The sequence below is a fragment of the Glycine soja genome, chromosome 17 (assembly GCF_004193775.1).
Source record: "Glycine soja cultivar W05 chromosome 17, ASM419377v2, whole genome shotgun sequence".
In the NCBI taxonomy this organism is placed as follows: Eukaryota; Viridiplantae; Streptophyta; class Magnoliopsida; order Fabales; family Fabaceae; genus Glycine; species Glycine soja.
The window spans coordinates 18,925,747-18,946,809 of NC_041018.1; positions in this window are offsets into that span (position 1 = coordinate 18,925,747).

Consider the following 21,063-nt stretch of genomic DNA (forward strand, 5'->3'; position numbering starts at 1 on the left):
GAATAATTCAAGATTGCTTCAACAAACAAAGCCTTGTTTCAAGATTCACTAAAGACCAAGCCTTGCCTTAAAACAAAGTGCTTTCAAGACATGCAAGGCTCTGGTAATCGATTACCAGGAAGTGTAATCGATTACCAGAAGACAGGGTTGAGAAATAGCTGTTGAAAAAGGTTTTGAATTTGAATTTTCAACATGTAATCGATTACCATATGTCTGTAATCGATTACCAGCAATGGAACTTTGGAAATTCAAATTCAAAAGTCACAACTCTTCAAATAATAACTGTGTAATCGATTACACAAACATTGTAATCAATTACCAGTGGAAAGTTTTCAGAAAATCTGCCAACAGTCACATCTTTTCATTAGATTGTGAATGGCCATCAAAGGCCTATAAATAGGTGACTTGGGCATGAATTTTACAGAGAGAGTTTTGATTGATTAAAAATGTTTTATCCTCTCAAAAGATTAAGAGAGTTTTGCTTGGCAAAAATGTCTTATCCTTTCAAAAGACAATGAGAGAAATTCCAAAAGAACTTCATTGTCAAATGCTCTCTCAAAAAGAAATCCTTGGCCAAACACTTGCCAAATCTAAAAGGATTCTTACATGATCTTCATTGTAATATTCTTCTCTTGAAGAAAGAATTCTTCTTCCATTCTTCTTATTCAATGAGAGTGGCTAAGAGACTGTGAGTCTCTTGTTGTAAAGCATCTGAACATAAGGGATGGGTTGTTCCTGTGTGGTTCTGACTTTGTAAAGGATTTTACAAAGATAGTGGAAATCTCAAGTGGGTTGCTTGAGTACTGGACGTAGGCACGGGTTGTGGCCAAACCAGTATAAAACTGTGTTTGCATTTTCTCTTCCCTTATCTTATTTATTTTGTTGCAATCAATTGTGTCTTGCATGTTTAAAGAACATTGTTAAATTGATTGTTGTTGCCTCTTCTGCATTCTAAGCCTATCCCTCTTAAGATTATTGAGGCCATAAGGTCCAACATGAAGCACCAGCCTAACCATAAAGGACTTCTATATTTTTAAACAAATATCAAGGGCACACCTTTGCAGGCATACAAATCCCAGGTTTTCTTAAAAAAAAAAAAGAAAAATAAAGTTAATGTCTCGGTTCTAAATCATATTCGCATTTTCTAAATGAAAATAACTAAGGCCCCTTGAGGGTGCCTTCGAAAAACTTAGCTGGCCATAGTAGATATCATACTTACAAATAGGAGGAAGAACAAGGGGGAAGAGGGGAGATCCAGAGAACACTGAATATTATTGCTGGTATCCAACCATTACAAACTACTACTTCTCTTTCTCTCACTATCTTTCTTCTGTGTATTAAAACTGAGCTCTGAGGCTCTTTTTATAGAGAAAGATGAAGGAAGAAAACAAAAGACCCCTTCAGTCAAGAATAGTAAAATTACTATTCTTTTACTCTATCACAGGGCCCATTTTTACTACAACTATTTATGAAAAGACTCAATGTCAGAGTCTCGACAAAAGTAAAGATTCCTGCTTCAATTTACAGCTGTATTTTGGCAAGATATGTCTCTCTTCTGATCAATTCTTTGAAGATTTTGTAACAGTAATATTTTCTTCTTCTTGGACGTTTCCAGAGCAAAAAATGCCTGATGAGTCTTCCATGGAAAGATCAGTGGATGGAAATGAAGGAGTTTGTTGTCCATGACCACCACTGCCTCATAAATCTCTTTGTCCTTCTTTTCCTTTTGGAAAAATTGTACCAATTTGTTGTTATGTTCAACCAAGAAGGGTATGAAAAACTTCCCATTGTATGATGGTAGGAAGAGTTTTGTATCATCTATTTCCCTTATCAGGTCAAAATCTCATTTGTCCGAATCTGAGAAAAACCATTGGTACCCTTGTGTTTGTGCCCTCATGAGGTTGTATTGGTACTGTATGTTGCCCTACACATCCCAGGTCTCATATTCATCATTGAACAGACAGGGAAAGTCCTTGTGGTCTTTTGGTAAGAGTTTCATAACATGAGAGGGATAATTTTGTGCAAAAAAGTTGCTCGAGTAGATTACAATTTTGATGGAAATATAGTTCATCATTTCTGCCTATATCAGATTTATAACTTCATTTATAAAGGGATTAAACCCCTCAAATCTGTTCGAGGGAGGGATCAGGATTGATTCTAGACATCCATAGTCCAAAAGACTTTTTGTGGTGATTGCCAAGTCTTCATATCCGAATTACTTGAACGGGTCTAGGTCTAGTTTGACTTTTCTAAAAAGGAATTTTATCTTGCACGGACAATTAATTTTATCTTCGCAAAATGGAATTTTATTGGCACACACAAATTTCTGGTTGAAATAAGCATGGACACCTATGTAAAGGCCAAGAATCTGGGTTTGGCTACTGTGTACCTTAAACAATAGTTTTTGTATCTTTTTGAAATTGTCTAGGTTCAAGTTTTTTATTGGTACGGGGACATTTGGGCTGACGAAGTCTTTGTAAGTCTTGGGGGAGGATTTGGCTTGGCCAACATTTATGATTATAGTTGTAGGTTCTGGCTCGAGGGCCTTATTTATCTTGTTGATATTAGTGGTATTTAATTCAAGGGTTTTTTCTACTTCTTTCCTTGAATAAAATCCTTTATAAATTGGACTTTGAATACCCTCCTTTGCCAAGCAAAGCTCTTTAAAATTGGTGTAAACACCTTTATGGGGTCTTGATAATAGGACAAAAGTTGTATAACCTTTTCCAGAGGGAGAGGCTTTTGTGAGGAGAGGAACTCCTTGATTATTTGTTATACAAAAATTGTATAAGGCACAAATTATGCCATTTTTCACCAAACAAACAAATTGCTCATTATTGTTTGTGTGTTTTGGAATATTCCAAATATTGTCAATAAGGCAATTGAGTTTATCATTGATAGCTTTTCTACCAGGGTAGTGAAACTCATTTGTAAGTACTGGTAATTCTTGATTGCCGAACTTCATTTTGTGTTTTATATTTTGGTAGGAGACTTTGGAGGGCTTCATCTTGTTGAATACCTGCAAAACGAGAAAAAATATCAACAACAACATTATTAACTCCTTTTATATGTTCAAAATTTATCTTTATTCCGTTATCATAAACATATTCTTGGAATAAAAGCCATCTTTTCTGAGATTTTTTATCGGTATTTATTTGTTGGCTACTATTACTTCGCAATCAGTTCTTATGGTGATTTCACTTTTATTAATCAGAAAGAGTTTAAATCCTTCTAGAGCGTTTATCACAACATTGACTTCATAATCTGTAGAAGTTGAGTATACCTATGGTTTCGTGTGATATTTTCCTGAGGCGTACCTACAAATTTCTTCGTCATGAATTTTTTCATATTTATTTTTCTTTTTCTTTAGGATGGCTCCCTATCCTAGCTTGCAACCATCACATTCTATAAATAGATAATCAGAATCTAGTGGAAGAGATAAATATGGCAAATTACTGACCATTTCTTTTATTTTTTGGACCAGTTTTATATCCTCTGTATTGAATTTCCTTTGTCCAATTAAGGAGGTCTTGTTGTAAAGAGGAGTTGTATATTTCCCTAAATCTTTAATAAAATTTCTTGCATAATTAAGCAAGCCTAGAAAGGCTCTTAGGGTTTTGATATCTTTCATTTTGTCTGGAAAACTAATGATTTTTTGGGAAATGTGAGGCTGAAGCCTTATTTTCCCATTTCCTATTTATGTTCCTAGGAACGAAATGTGAGTCTTGCAAATTTTCATTTTTGACTTTGAAATAATTAAGCCAAAATTTTCAAATAAGTGGAGAACTTGCTTAAGATGCAGATAGTGTTCTTCCTTAGTTTTTGAAAAAACAAGTACATCATCGATATATGTACACGTGAATTCTTTATAATTTCCATAAATGTTATCCATTTTTCTTTAGAAAATTTGTGGTGTATTTTTAAATTCAAATGACATTACTTTCCATTCAAATAATCCTTCTGAACAAAAAAAAAAAAAAAGTTATCCATTTTACTAAGTCAAGATACATTTTTACTTGGTGAAATCCTGATTTTAAATCAAATTTTTAAAACCATTTGGCCTTCTGTATCTTATTTATTAACACGTCTTTAGAAGGAATATTATATCCATCTATGTGGGTGTTATCATTAAGCCTTTTATAATTATAGACCATCCTAGTTTTTCCTCTTTTTTGTTTTGGGTGTTTATTAACAATAAAAGCAAGACTCCTTTGAGGACTAGTTCTGGGTTCTATAACTTTTAGATCTAAAAGGGTTTTTATATGATTTTTACATTCTTCTTGTTCAAAATTCCCATACTGAATGTCTTTGGTTTTAATTATCAGATCTGGGTCTATAATATCTAATTTACATATAACAGGATCTTTTCCCCAATATTTAGTGGGGTCTTCTTCTATTATACTTGTTTTTATTTGATCTATCTATAATTTGTTGTATATTATCAAAGGTTATGGTTTTGTTGATCTTAACAAAATTGTAATCAGATTCTGCTATAGATAAATCATATTGTAGCTCAGTTTCTATTTTTATGCTATTTAAGATATTTTCTAGTAAGAATCTTGGGGTATATCTAAAGTGCTTATTCCTCTATACTTTTGTGATTCTTTTATTTTACAACTACCAGGTATGTCACATGGACATTGGTTACTGGTGTTGGTGGGGGCATCACCACGCTTTATTTGTAGCTCTGATGTGAGTTCGTCTATTATTGGTGACATTTGTGAGTTTGTGGAGATTAATAAATAATCTTTTGTAATAGTAACTGATCTATTATCATGTATAATAAAATCAAGTCCTAGAATCATTTTTCCTTTAGCTGGTTGCAAATCTACTACATCTGCTTTATTTATAAAAATCTTGTTGCCAAAAATGTCACAATTTGTAGATAATTGAATGGTGAAATTTCTGGTTTTTGTGTCATTTGTTATTATGTCTCGAGACATAGTTCTAGTTTTGGTTATTATATTACTTCTAAAACAATTATGTTGGGGTACAACACTTTTGCATATGGAAGTAAAGGAACAACCAATACCTACTAAGGCTTGCAAGACTACTTCAGTTTGGTCAAAATTATTAATTTTAGGAAAATTTATTTTAACCAAAATATGTAGGCTTTTATTATTATTTTTATTGCAAATTTTGGGAATGCAATATTTGTTTTGTAGTGCCATAAGCCCACTTGTTTGTTCTTCAGTAAAATTTGGGGCTTTGCTTTTCTCAAAATTTTCGTAGAGAAAATCTACCATTTTTTCAATTTGGTTTAATCAGGTTTCCAAAGTAGAAATCCTGTTATTTGTAATTTTATTTCCAGAATCATTTTCCTTTTTAAAATCAGGAAAATCGATCTTCAAAATTGTTTGTATGCAAGTTTTGCAAAAAATCTTATAGCATTAACTACAATGAGCTCTTAACATTTTATGAGGATATCTTTTGCAAAAATAACATTCTTTATGATCGGGTCCTATGTGGAATTATATTTTATGTTCACAGTCATTTAATTCGGCTTTGAACATAAGACTATATCCCAAATCATCAAGGATTTCTCCATAATGATTATATTTATCATCCACTGGGTAGAGATTAGTATACTCATTTCTAGTGAATTTGTTGAGGATTTTATAATCTTTATTAACTTCTTCTTCTTCAGAAGTATAGTCAGACCAACCGACTATTGAATATATTTTTGAATCAGTAGAGACTGTTTCATCTATAGGGATGAGAGATAGAGGCACACAAGTGCACAACAGAAAGTTGCGAGCTAGCTTTGGGACTGGTAGTTATTGGTCAAACTATCATTAATTGAGGATGACATTGCTACCATGAAAATGAATCAACTAGAAGAAAATTATTGGGTAGGCACCTTGAGATATCATAAAGTATTTATAATATTTATTTCTTTCAGTTTGTGGAGTGATTAGCGACATGCTAAGTTAAAGAGGATTTGACTTATAAGCCTATATAGTATATTTATCATAAAGGATATCATTTTCATGTATTTATCAAAGAATGAAGAAAACGATTTCAAACTTTTTGGCCATGTTCATTTTGAGTGAAACGGAAACTATGAAAGTGGGGATAAGAATGAAATGAATGAAAATTTGATATTTCACTTGTTCAGTGACAGTCAAATGATCGCAGAAATGAGATGAAAATTAATTGGGTTCACATGTTTCTTTTTTCACCAAAAAGTTGAGATGAAATAAGTGGAGAATGTGAGAAATTTGATCCCTTTTTGTGTTCCCAAAATTGTTCTCTCCATCCAACTTGCATAACGCATGGGAGAGAGCTAGATCTATTAGGATAATCAAATATATTGGTTATATATTCAAATATGCTGATTATAAATATAAGCAGAGATGAGCGTACAATGGTAAAAGTAAAATAAAAAAGCATGGATTTGTTCCTGACATAGAGGACAAACACAAGTAAAATTGAAATTGTAAAAAATTTAATTTTAGTTTTATTATTTTATTACCTATTAAATCACTTTAATTCAAATATTTTTCCTCTGTACCGAACAATCTCACTTTCTACTCTCTTTCATATGTTTTTCTTTCCTTTTCTACTCCGTTGCATTCCTCACACATTCATTTCTTTTCTTTCACTCAAATGAACACTACCTTAGGATTCCTTCGATAGGGTGGAAAGAATTGGAAACAAAATCAACTGAGATGAAAAATTTCGAATTAAAGTATATTGTTAAAGTGTTAATCCCACATCATTTTACTTTTAATTTCTCTCATTTTACACTCTCTTTCCCTGCAAACAAACACATCCTTAGGATTTGTTCGTTTTGAGTGAAAGAGAGGCGATGAAAGTGGGGATAGGAATAAAATGAGTGGAAAGTAGATATTTCCCTTGTTTTGTGAAAGTCAAAGGATCACATAAATGAGATGAAAATTAATGGGATCCACGGGTTTTTCACCTCAAAATTGAAATCAAATGGGTGGAAAAAAAATGTGAAATTTGGTCCCTTTTTGCTTTCCCAAAACTGTCCTCCATCCAACTCGCATAATGCATGGGAGACTGCGAGATCTATTAGGATAATCAAATATGTTGGTTGGATATTTGAATATGAATCGGTTGCATGTATTAAGATAATCAAATATGTTGGTTGCATATTCGAATATGTTGATCATGCACATATAAACGAAGACGAACATACAATGTAAAAAACAAAACAAAAAAAGGTGTGGTTTTGTTTTTGACAAAGAGGGCAAATACAAGGGTAAAACTGAAATTGTAAAACACTTGATTTTAATTTCATTATTTTATTACCTATTAAATAATTTTAATTCAAATATTTATTTTCTTTTCATACATCTTACTCTACCGAACAACCTCATTTTCTATTCTCTTTTTTTTCTTTTTATATTTATTTTCATTCTTTACACTTTCATTTTTTTTTCTTTCACTCCAACAAACACTACCTTAGAGTCAAGAGATATTTATTGTGAATCGAATATTTTTTTTTAAAAGGCTAATATGAATGAAATAGTGACTTAATAAAGAGTAAAAGACACAAATAAATGAAAAACTAAAAACAAAAGACTTCAAACATAATTACAATTGAACCTAGCTAGATCTTTACTACAAACGACAAATTAGCCTCTCTTTTTCCGTGCACCACTCAAACCAACATTTATATGCCTAACTTTTTTAAGGGTAAAATATATTTTTGTTACTTGTTTTATTTTGATTTCTATTTTTCTTTTTTCATATTTATTTATTTTATTATTATTTTTAGAAAATTGTTTCATTTTGTTTTTAGTCTCTGACTTTAATTTCAACTCTTAAGTAATGATTTGACGAGCAGAATTTGTGCTTGATTTTTGTTTTTGTTTTAGATTTGTTTGTTAAGCTTATTTGCTTGTTTTTTTTGGCATTTGTGTAAACTATTTTTCTTAAAAGAAATATTTTTTTAATTTTTTTAAAAATAAAATTATACTACTTCTTAAAAAAATTTATTTCAAAAAGCTTTTTTAAATTTCTTTTTCTTAAAGTTAAAAAAAACTTAATTAAATAAAAAAAATGATTTTTTTATATTTTATTTTTATTTCATTTAAATATTTATATTTCTTTTATTAATTTACACATATCAATGATATCTTACTCTTTTATTATATTTCTATTAAATATTGGAGAAATTTTTTAGACAATGGATTTAATATAATTAAATAATTAAAAATCAAGAGAACTAATTAAAATTAGGAAAACTAAAATTGCACATAACTTAATGTATGAAACCATAATTAAAGATTTAAAATTTAATAATGTTATATACTACCTCTGTATCTAAATATAAGATTTTTTTTCAATTTTATTTTTCTGTTTTTACAAGACTCTTTGCATTAATTATTTTTTGAAATAAATACCCATAGTTACTTTATAATAAATTTTATATGTTAAAAAGATAAATGAATTATCCGATTGGATAAAAAACTAGCATACATTAATACATTAATTAATTAGGTGGAAACATAATTAACTAGAAAGAGAGATGATGAGTCTCAATAATTTTAAGGATAATTTTAATAAAATAATACAAATTTTTAACAAATCTAATGTTATTAATTATATTAATCAACTTTTTTAAAGGATGTGAATTAGTTAAAAGAGTTTATGTTATTAATTATACTAACCAACTTTTTTAAATGTGTAATTTTGTTACGAAACAAGATTTTGAAATTTGAACCAATGTGTATAACTTTTTACATTAATTATATGTATAACTGATGTAAAGAAAATATTACATTTATATCGACTACATACATAGCCGATGTAAAAAAAACATTATTTTTATATCAATTATATGTATAATCAATAAAAAAAATTATGATCGTAAATTTAGATTCAACCAAATCTTGCTCCGGAAAAAATGATACATCTTAATTTTATAAAGACAAAAAATGTATTAAAAAATTTTTGGAGCATGTTTAATTTTATGATGAGAAAAAAATATTTTAGAATTACATGAATGGGCGGTTGATAGTTTTCCCAAACCACTTTGTTGTTATTATCTCTTTATTCCACATCAATGCAAAGTCCTCTGTTTCTTTATATTATAAAAAATATTATAAATAAAAAACAATATTTGTATATAATGTTAATATAAATACTTTATATTGTTAATCAATTATAAATCATATTAAAAATGATTTTTAAAATATTTATTACTTATTAGTCCTTTTTAGATTATGGATCAATTTCTTCATTAATATTTACAAAAACGAAAATAGAAAAGCACACTAAATTAAATTTCTCCCAAATTTCTCCCACTATTAAACATTTTTCATTGACTCGTGATAAATCAATTTTTTTTAGCAATTTTTACTTATAAGTTTTTGACAGATTTTCCAATGCCTTTTCCTTTTCAATTCTTTAGTCAATTTATTTCATAGTCGATTCCATAATCAATTCTAAATCAACCGGACTGGTAGGTCCGACTTAGGTCCGACTTATAGAGAACACACTTAATAAAAAGTAGACTATTGTCCTAATTAAATCTGTATCATCAGGAGATTCGAATATGAAACCATCAATTTGAGAAAGACTTCATTAAAACTATCAAACAAATACTAATACTTGTAATCAATAAACGGAAGCCGCGTGTATTAAACATAATCACATATCATACGCTGAAAAGTTTACAATGATTCAAACAAAGATTATTAACATAGTCACTCGTCTTGTATTTGTGTATATGGTCCCATTCTTTACACAATAGGATGAGTGATAAGTACTCAAAATGACCCACCACCATAAAATTCCGGGCTTGTTCGAGAAGTATCTATTGACTGAGCCTTGAGCCCGTAAGCTGATCCAAAAGCATAAAGTGGAAGCACGACAAATTAATTTGATGTCATTTGTGAAAAGTGCAACGACAGCAAGTGACCAATATGATTGGGACATTTACTCTTAAACTTTCTATAAAGAATTTAATATTTAATAACCCTCATAATTATTATTTTTTAAGTCCGTAAGAATTCATGATAAATCACTGGGTTAACAGTGTCTTCTGTATTGCAGTATAACTGTATATATGTTTTTCCTACGTGATAGACCATAGATTTAATCTATTTGGGTTAGAAATTAATTATCTTTATGATGTGTGGTTTTTGATGGTTTAAGAATTTTTTTTTATACACTGAGAATTAAATATAAATTCTTTTTTTAAATAGATGATTCTTAATGATAAATACAATAAGATTTTATACCATTATCTCAATCCTAATTCGTGTGTATATTTTTTAGAAGTAAATATATTTTATTAGACATGATTTAATTTATCAGATTATATTTTTAAGTGGTTTTTTTCTTTTCTTACGCAAGCTCAAATTTGATAAGTTGCCTTATTTAAAAATACCTATCCGTTTTTAACAGTATCTATAATAGTGATAGTAATAATAAAACAAAAACACAACATGTGCTAAAAAGAAAAGTTCTCATTTAATAGCATCCTCTCACTTCTTAGATTTATCACTTTTTGGGGGGAATGACTGTGAATCTACTCGTGCTATCCTTTTAAAACATATCTCACACTTCTAATTTCTATAATCAATTCCTTCACATGAAAACAACATGAAAATGATTGTTTCACTTTTTTTTTTCTTTCTTTTTTACATCTTTTGTTACTGTGTGTTATCTTATATATTTTATTTTCTAAAAAATAAAGTGTAAGAAATAAAAATAATATGCAAATAATATTGTTTAAAACAATATATAAATTAATTTAGATAATTAATTAAATAGCAGCTTTAATACTCGATCATGTTACAATTAAGCAAATAATTATATATCACTCAGCTCATCCTATGCGACCATGTGCTCTTAACTTTGAATGTACTACTTAGTCATGACACATGTCATGCTAACACTTAATGTGTATTTTCCTAATTTTAACACTTATCATAACACGTGTCACTTAATTGTCATATTTTTAAGAATTGGGACACGTACTGATAATTTTTTAAAGGACTAAATTGACTTACATTCAGTGTCCTAAAAATACAAGAAAAACAAGTGAAGGATTTCAGAAATTATTTATTGACTTTTTATTTAAAAACCGAATTAAATTTGATATTTCTTTTTCAGAAACTAAATCAAATGTTTAACCTATTTTGGAAAGAGTTTTATAAACATATTATTAGTATAACTAACTTATTTCTTCTTAAAGTATACTAACTAATTAAGAATATTTATTAATATAACTTATATGATAATTATTATAAAAATCACGCATTCTAATATATGTTTAAGTCCCAATCAAATCATCTTCTGCTGTGGTGTTTCTGTAGGAAAAAAAAAAAATCAAAGATAACGGAATGAAGAAAGTTTTTTTTATTTTTGTTACAAAGGAACAAAGAAAAAGAAGAAATGAAGACAGGAAATAAATAAAAATGAAAAAGTTAGAAACAAATAAAGGAGTTGGAGTGGTGTTCTAAAGAGACTTGCATGCAGAGGAGATTCCAAGTACATTTAAGTCACCAACCAACTAGATACTGAAGCATTGGTTATACAAACATCTTTGCCTACAAGATATGTTAATCTTAATCATGCTATTAAAAGAATTTAATTCAGTTAGATTGAATAAAATATTTGAGTATAAAAAAAATTAATTCAATCGGCTGAATAAAATATATGAGTATTATAAATCTCTTAATATGTTACAAATAAAAAATATCGTGTATAATCCAAAATTATAAATTTATGAGTTACAACTTTAAAAAAAAAAAGCCTTAAAGTAACCTTGTTGGTGTCACACAGAGAAACAGGCTTTTGTGCGGCATTGGTGGTCACCTCTGATGCCCAATATCTTTATATATATAAAGTCAGTTTTCCACTTTTGTGTGGATATATTGAATTATTTACGACTCTAATTCAACCTACAATCTTTTCTTATCCAACTGAAAAAAGAAACGTCAAATATCAAATTTCATTTTAAAATGGCCAGAAAAAGAAGAGGGGGAGGGGTTGACATGAAAAGGAGCAAATAAGAAATTAGAAGGATATTCTAAATAAAGATGATTAATTGTTTCAAATATATTTAGTAAGGTGTTAATGACTTGTCGGTCTAAATTATTATTGTTTAGGTTTAAACAACATTTGATTTTATCTAGTCTTAATTATTCAGTTAGCTTAACACCAACTTAGTGTGACATGATTATTAGAGATTTAAATTTATTTTTATGAAAAAAACATGAGAAAAGTCAATCCTTAAATGGATTTTAGCATCTCAAGAATTAATTATTAACTTTTAATCAATGACTTCACGAGATAATCAAACCCACGTTTATAAGAAAAATTAATTCCATATTTTTAACCACTTTTACGGTTTTACCAATGCACGTACACCAAAGAATGGTGTTAGGATTATATGACTCCACAAATGAATTGTTTTTACTATTTGAACAAAATAAAAACAATATATCAATTGCTTGTAGCACATAGTGGCAGCACGAGTCTTAGTCTTCGCGTGCTGTCAAAAAATGGTCCTAACAAAGATTTTGGACCACCAACACCTAAATAACCCTACTGGTCCAACTGAATAGACTGACCCCCAGTGGTAGGTTGATTTCTACTTGTGTACCAAAAATACTTTAACCGTTTAATGCGAACTAGGAATGTGCATAGTGGCAAAGCCATGCCATGCACATAGAAGCTTGAATCTCAAATACAAGTCACTAGTATCTATCTACCAATGCTTACTGTTCGGGTATGTCTACAAAATCTCCCATCACTTGAAAGTTGAGGTCAATGATAATTTGTAAACATCCTCCTCTCTCAATCGGTCGAGATGTATTTTAACAAGAACAAAACTGTGACAGACTAATGAACACCAAAACAGATAATATTTCGATTGAAATGATCTCTAATGATGTCCTGGAAATTTGAAAGTCTCACATCGCTTAAGAGTCTAAATTAAGGATAATTTGTAAACATTTTCTTCTCTAAACCCATTGAAGTGCATTTTAATGGGGATAATTAAAACCGTGACAGGCTACTGAACCCCAAAGATGTTAACCTGTGTACAGCAATGCTCGAATGCTAAATTTGGATTTAGTTGTTTGGCTGCATGGTTGGCAAGGTCAATGTGTAGCTACTGTATTATATGGTCGTACAGGACAACTAAATTTCTGCCAATTGGGAAGGGAAATAAAATGGTCCCCCAACACATAGTAAGCCTTGGAGAATGATCATGATGAGAGAAATTTTGTTATTGGTTTTGAGCTATTGCCAATAACACATATAGACTCATGGTCATATTCCTCTTTCGTCCCCATCACCCTGCAGGCTTTGAAACACTCTTATCTTCATCTGTCCTTGTTGGATGAGATTGAGTTATTGCATGTAAGAGAGACCTAACTCCTAAGGCAGCGTGTATTTTGTGGAGCAAGTTACAGCATTTAATAATCAATTCTTAGCCAGTGTGTAGCCATGTGGTTGGTATTCCAAATGGATTTCACGATTTTTTTCCATCAATGATGTGGCAATTATAATAAAGCACACAAGTTGAATTTATTTATCTCACAACATAAGAATTAGATTTTCATATAAAGATTTTCGTACTATTCATCATTTACCATTTGGGAAGCAATTAAAAACGACTTCTTTCAATATCAAAATAAAAACCGATTTCTTTAAACTGAAAGCTTCTTGGGTCATCTCATAGGATCTATTAAAAAATAAGGATGCTATTCAATGAGTGGTGTAGCTCACTTTGAATTTTGTAGGAGTACTTAAGGCACATTAAGTTTGGTGGGAGAACTTGAGTTTGATTTACGCAAAAATATTCTTGGAGAGAGACAATAAATTTTAAGTGTAATCCATCGGTCAAAAGATCCAAAGATGTAAAACTACCTTAAGTTTCCCCAAAGAACTAAATATCCTAATTATAATGGTTAAAAAAATACTACTTATTTGGGAGCCTCTTTGATAAGATAAGAGGTCAAATCTCTATTTATTTAAGTCTTCAAAAGTGAAGAAAATAGGGAAACGTTCAAGTGTATAACACCAATGAAACAAAGACCGAGCTAAGGAACGAGGCACACAGGCCCAACTTTCAAGGAATATTTTATTTGCACTTCCCTTTTTTCCTTTTCACACCCTTTTCTTCTGGAAATTTCTTAATTAAATGTAAAAAAACTCTGAAGGTGTAAAGGATAAAAAAGAAAGAAAGAAAAAGAGTGTACACAAAATCTCGAAAACAGCTAATATGAGTGCCAGCCATACCTCAAATGGATCCAGATGACACCAAACTTGTTTCCATTAACGTTAGGTCTAATCCATTCCAAATTTGTTCCAGAATTTTTTTGGGACAAAATCTTAATAGATAAAATCACTATGGTTCTATTAATCCAAAGTATATGTGCATGAAAACATTAACAGGTAGCTACTTTCATCGTACGTCTCACATAGTCACATTAATTGTCTGCCAAAGAGGGTTACCAAGTACGAATAATTTCCCAACAGCTGGGACTTTGGAAGGCACATCTCTCAATAAACCAAAAGGATGACAAATAAAAATGACAAAGTGACCAAACACTTTTTTTCTTTTTATTTTAAATCCATAAATATTTTAGATTATTTATACCTAAATTTTTAGGCAACTTAACCCCGAAGTATGTTTTCTTTTTTTAACAATATTATTTTCAAGATGGGCTAAACATCAAGTCTAACCCAAGTTCCAACTACACCATACCCCATAGTTTTTGGGCTAATACTTCCTACACCCCATATATTCCATCATGCACCCCCTCCTAACTCAGGGATCAAGCTCTTCTGCTGTTACGAACACTCTCGTGGAAGTACTCGAGATGCAAAATGGATATAGTAGCGAAGGAGACCATGTACTTGATAGAAACTGCAGAGAGTTGCAACTACATAAAGCTCCAGAGAATTGAAGTTACAATATAATAGGTGGGATGTTGCACCAAGAAGCCAAGTTACGTGTGCGATGATGGTGAAAATCAAAGAGTCTCCATGCATGTGAAGAGAATGTATTCACAACTCACAAGAAGCAACATTCAGTGGCTTCAACTTGCTTTCACTACCAATGTTGTATCAAAATTGCTTTTCCAGAATTGCTTTTTTTTTTTTTTTGGAACAATCAGTCTAGAATATATTAAAATAATTTTCCAAAATCAGTGTTCCAAAATCTTTTTCTCTTTTACCTTTAGTGGCAAAGGCGATTTCTGGTGAAGTTTCAACGACAGAGGAAATGTAAGAGTAAATGGGATGTTGAAGACTTTGGCTTGGGGGGGGGAGGGGGGGGGGGGGGGGTAGATTGTGGAAAAAGATTATCTACTTGGGAGAGGAGCAAATAGGCTTATGTGGTTAGGTTTGTTAGGAGTTTTATAATTCCTAATTAATTAATATGGGTTACATATTATATTATAACATTTATATTAGTTATTTACATTTAGGTGGGTTCAATATAAAGTGATCTAATTCAATGAACCCATTAGACTGCCAACAGAAAATTGATATGGGCTTAATGAGTGAAAACCAGTTTGGCCCATTAGGGAATAATGAGAACCCTAATAGGTTAAAACCTGAGAAATGGTTATGGTCTCCAATACACCAAATCAAGAAACAATTTCTCCTCTCCCCATCTGAAGAGAAAACGAAGGTCTCATAAGAAAAAAAGTGATTTGGTTGAGAAAGGTCATTAAACCAATTGTTCGTGACTGCTGTAAGATTCCCCTGCGTGTTGATCAAACTCTATGAATCCAGGTATTCCTTAAAACCTTTTGATAATCTGACATAATGTGTTTTGGTGCTAATTTGGTATTTTATAATGTTTATTAAAAATTTTCAACAAGTGGTATCAGAGCCACCATTACTGTTAGATTATTGGGATTTAAAGTTGTTTGATATGTATTATATCTGGATCGTTTTAGTTATATGAACCCTAATTTTATTTTGGGGAGAAACTATTTCGATCAATGGAATTGTAAAATCCGTAAATTTCTGTGTTATGGTCGTAAAGTTTTCCTTTTTTTTTTTCAAATGAATAAAAGACCTCTGCATTTGATTTACGGGTTTGTATACAGTTTTTTGTTTGTGTTGAGTGTGCTTACATATTATTCTATTTGGGATAAAGGTTCTACGTATCCGGCGTTGGTTTTCTTGAACAATATATATTTTGTGAGCAAGAAAGGTTTTTTTGTTTTATACATATAAGGTTTTCGAAAACTCTTTACGTCGAATACAAAGCCACAGGGACTTGTATTTTTATATAAGGTCATTGTGTGCGATTTGTGAATCTATATGTATGTCATTATCATGATGTTTTGTATGTGGCACAATTTCATATATAACATTGACCTGATGGGGGAAGTGCAGCGAATTCGGATGATGGCGCCAGGCAAAAGGACTTTGTTCCTGAAAGGAAGGATTGCTAACCGATTCGGAAGCTCAAACAATTCCGCCATGTTGCTGTTGGATACAAAATAGAAGCAAAGAAATCATTTCAAACTAAGCACTCTAACATTGGATACAGAATTTATTTTGATACACATGGATGTATAAACTAGGATGTAGGATATACCAAAATCATATCAAAGCACACAATTCAAGTTAAGCTAAACAATTTAACACTGGAGGTCACGATGCTATAACTACCAGCTTTATTTTGGTTCCACATTTTGGTCACGATGCTATATCAAAGCAAACAATTTATCGCTGGAGGTCACGATGCTATATCAAAGCACACAATTCAAGTTAAACTAAACAATTTTGGTTCCACATTTACCAGCTTTATTTTGTTCTCTCATAATACATAGAGGTCACGATGCTATAACTACCCCGCAAGGCAATTTGGCTTGGAAACCAACAAAGGCATCAGAATACGATTTTTCACACACATAGTCACCAATGTAGATCCTGCTCCAACAATCTACAGTGCTACCCTTAGATCACGAAAGGGAGTGGATATCACAATCAAGCCTACTAGAGTATATAAGTTTTTAACTAGGAAATCAACTAGTATGAGAAACATAGAAGCTGTTTATTTCTTTTTGAAAACTTTTGAACTAGGAAACCAAAATCATAGAAGCATATTATCAACCACACAGGGAATCAATTGGTATGCCATTTTACAAAATGTTTTCATCATATAACCAAGTTCACTAAAAAACAACCACGACACAATGGAAACAACCAAAACTAATACTAAAAAACATGTACTTCCATCAACCTAGCTACAAGGGTAAAGCGAGAAATAATAAACACCACACCTACCTTTGACAGAAGGGCAGCCTAGGGCGCGATGGGGCGCACGATACAATGCAAAACAGCCAACCGCGACAGGCTACGGCACGACGGTCTGGCGAGGCAGGCAACGGCACAGCGGATGTCAACTTCGAGGTTCTGAGCTTCGCGCGTGGCGTCGTGGAGAATGTGAGAAATTAAAACACCAACATTTTACGCCAAAAACAAATTGAAACCTTAGCTTTTTTTTTTAAAAAAAATCAACAAAGACAGTTATGAGTGACACCCGTCGTAGAATTACATCTTGAAATGACCAAAATACCAGCGCGACATGGCTACAAAGACGGGTGTCGAAGACCGTCGTTGTTACATTGTCGTTATTTACAAAAATGCCACTAACGTACATTCTACATCGGTTCCTTGAAACCGCTTAGAATATGCGTCGTAAAAAGAGCTTTTTTTAGTAATGTGTATTTGTGTCAAATAATACTTTTGAATTTTGATATTGCATTACAATGCTAACCTAATCCTTCTTTTTTATCATGCCTCCAAAAATAAGGGGTGTGAAAAAGAGAATAGCAATGATTCAAAACTAAACTGAACCACTTTGAAAAGACGAAATCCCTTTAGAGAAAAATCTGAACTAAACTATTTTATGAAAACAATTTAGTTAACCAAGTCATTTTTAAAAGTGATTCAATTCAGTTCTATAAAAAAATCGATTCATATATGAGTATAAAATGGATAATTGAATTGAACCAAATCAAATTGAAACCAAAAAAATAAGAACAAATCCATCTTATAAAAGCAATTCAATTAATCGATTTGGATTTTAAAAAAAAAAAATCCAATTTTTGCACAGCCCTACTTGCAAACCAGCCCCAGCTTATTAAGGGAAAGCTCTTTGCCTATAATATGCGAAGTTGGAGGAGGACTATGGACAAGCGAAGCGAGCTATGAAGGCTTATGATTTACTCAAGTAATCATAGGCATCCAATTATAGTTTTGTGGATTAATAATAACTTGCTTTTCGACATAGGGTAGTGATAAGTTTCGACATTATCAAAATGGTACAAAAAAGCAATTCCCTAGCATCAAGAATAAGAATGCTTGGTTAGATTTAGGCATAAATGATATGGCATTGTTAGGTGAGATGCTCGGGATTGGGATGCTAAAAAAACTAGTTTTAAAAAAAATACCTATAACTGTAACTAATTTTATATAATTAGTTATATAAAAGTAGGTATAAAACTAAAATTAATTTTATAATTATAAGTATTTTAAATAACTTATTTTTTTTCATTCATAAACAATTATATAATTGAATTTAGACATAACTTATATATAATTGGTTATATAACTAGTTATATACCTATACTTTAAGAAAATAACTAATTATATCAAATTATACATATTTTAAAAACTAATTATAGTTATAGTTATAACATCCACTTATAATCTAATTATTTATTATGTATGATTATAATTGTATAAATACTCAAATTATGAGCACGCTCAGGCTACTAGCTTCTTTTAGTATGATATGGCTTTACCGATTCAGTTTTATTTCTCCACTTACAGTCTTGGCTTATGCATTACTCATATGTAACTATTTTTGTCTCTCTCATTTTTTATTATTTGAGTTAATCGTATATTTTACCATTCAATTATTATTATTTTGTAAATTATACTACTCAATTTTTTCCATGAATTTTATCTTTCAATATTTTAATTTTTGTGCATTTTATCATTGAATTTTTTTCCACGTATTTTTATCAATATATACTTTTCGATTTTTGTATATTTTACCGTTGATAATAAAATGACATTGTTATACTTTTTAAAACTGGATTTAGTACCATGTTAGCATCGGTAAAATGAATGAAAGTTTAAAAGTTAGAGTGATAAAATTTGCAGAACAAATTTAAATTAAAAAATAGCAAAATAATGAGAATTGGGTGGTAAAGTGTTTTTTTACTAAGTCTTATTTTTATTTCATGGCTACATAATATATCTAGCTAGGTTCAGTATATATAATATGCTTTAAATAACAAGAAAAGAAATTAAAATGGACAATATTTATGTGTATAGACCGATGCAATCCTTCCTAGAAAGGGATTAGTTATCAGAGTCATGAGCAAGCAAGAGGTTCTAAGAGGATTGAGCTAGAGCTGCTGAAGAAGGTCCTAAGATTCTCATGAACCTCAGCGTAGATTTCTGAGCTCATGGGACAAGATTGGGTCCACTTTTATTTGTAAATATTAGAATAGGTTTTCCTTCTTCTGGGCCTCGTATTTTGGCCATTTTAGGTTTGTAGGGTACCCTATAAATTAAGGACACCCTACCCTACGAGTTAAGGGTACTCTAGTAGTATAAGGTTTTAGCCTCGTATTTCAGGGCATTTTCAGTAGTCTTTGTAGTAGAGACTTTTTTTTTGTATTTTCGTGCATTTTAGCATGGGAGTGAGCTTAGCTATTAGAGGGGTGTGTGTAGTTTTCCTCCTTTTGGCATATTCTTGTGAATTTCATTTAGTTAGTGACCTAGGCTATAAATAGAAACATGTGTAACACTTGTCACAACTTTGATGAATGAGAGTCTTGTGAGACACACTTCAAAGTTCAACTTCTTTCCCTTACTTCCTTTAATTTTCCATGCCACTTTGTCTCTCATTCTCTTCCTCCATTGAAGCTTTCTCTCTAAGCTTTTTATCCAAGACACTCTCTTGGTGGTGAAGCTTCTCCTTCCATGGCTTATTCCCTAGTGGATGATGCCTCCTCTCACCTCTTCTCCTTTATCTTTCGTTGCATCTCCATGGTGGAAAATCACCATTGAAGGACCTCATTGAAGCTCAATGATCCAGGTTCCATAAAAGCTTCTCAAGCAAGCTTCCATCAAGACATACTCACATACATATGTACATGCCTAAAATAAACATACGAGATCAATAAATAGAACTGTAGCTGACATTTACGATAGTTATCACTATCCAGCAGTGCTAGAATTTGAATTTTTTTCCAGAATATACCAAAATATACAACTCCCCCCCCCATTATTTACCCCAATGTACAAGTTTACTATTCACAGTATAAATTTGGGTTGGGGCAACCTGAATTTACACTGTGGTCTTTTTAAAAAATTTCAAAATTTGTATTGAGAATTTGGGTCCCCCAAACTCGAATTCTCAACATGTTTTTTTTTTAAATTTTTTTTTTATAAATATATACACATAAAGGAAAATGATAAAATTGGAGAAAATTATGAAGTTAAATAAAATTAGTTAAAAATATTACAACGTAAATATTATGAAGTGAAAATTGTACATTTGAAGAATGTTTTATTAATTTATGAATGATGTGAAATGAAATACATTGATAGTGAAAAAAAATTAATTTGCTTGACTTGAACTTTAGGGACGGTGGGGACACTTATTTTTCGAATGACCAACTAGCCTGTAGATGGACCACCGTTTTGGTTGACCTCTTTCTCTCTCGTCCATATTCGTTCAAATTCTTGTAGATTTTGGTCGACCTTTTTTGTTTCTCCTCATGGCTGGATTGGCACATAATTGTGGTCCTTCATATGGTGGTCAGTAATCATGATGACGCATGTCTGCTAACGAGACTTTGTAGACACTTGACACATAATCCAATGTGTACACTGGACTAACGTATTGCAAGTAATCTATATTGATGTGCTTACATGCAGCAATGACATGTACAGATGGCATGTGTAGCTTCTAAGGTTTCCCACAATCACATGTTCTTTGATCCAGCCTGACAGTGAATTTCCCCATTCGACGCCTCTCTCTTGTATTCACTTTTTCCTCAACTTGAAATTGAAATCTTTGGC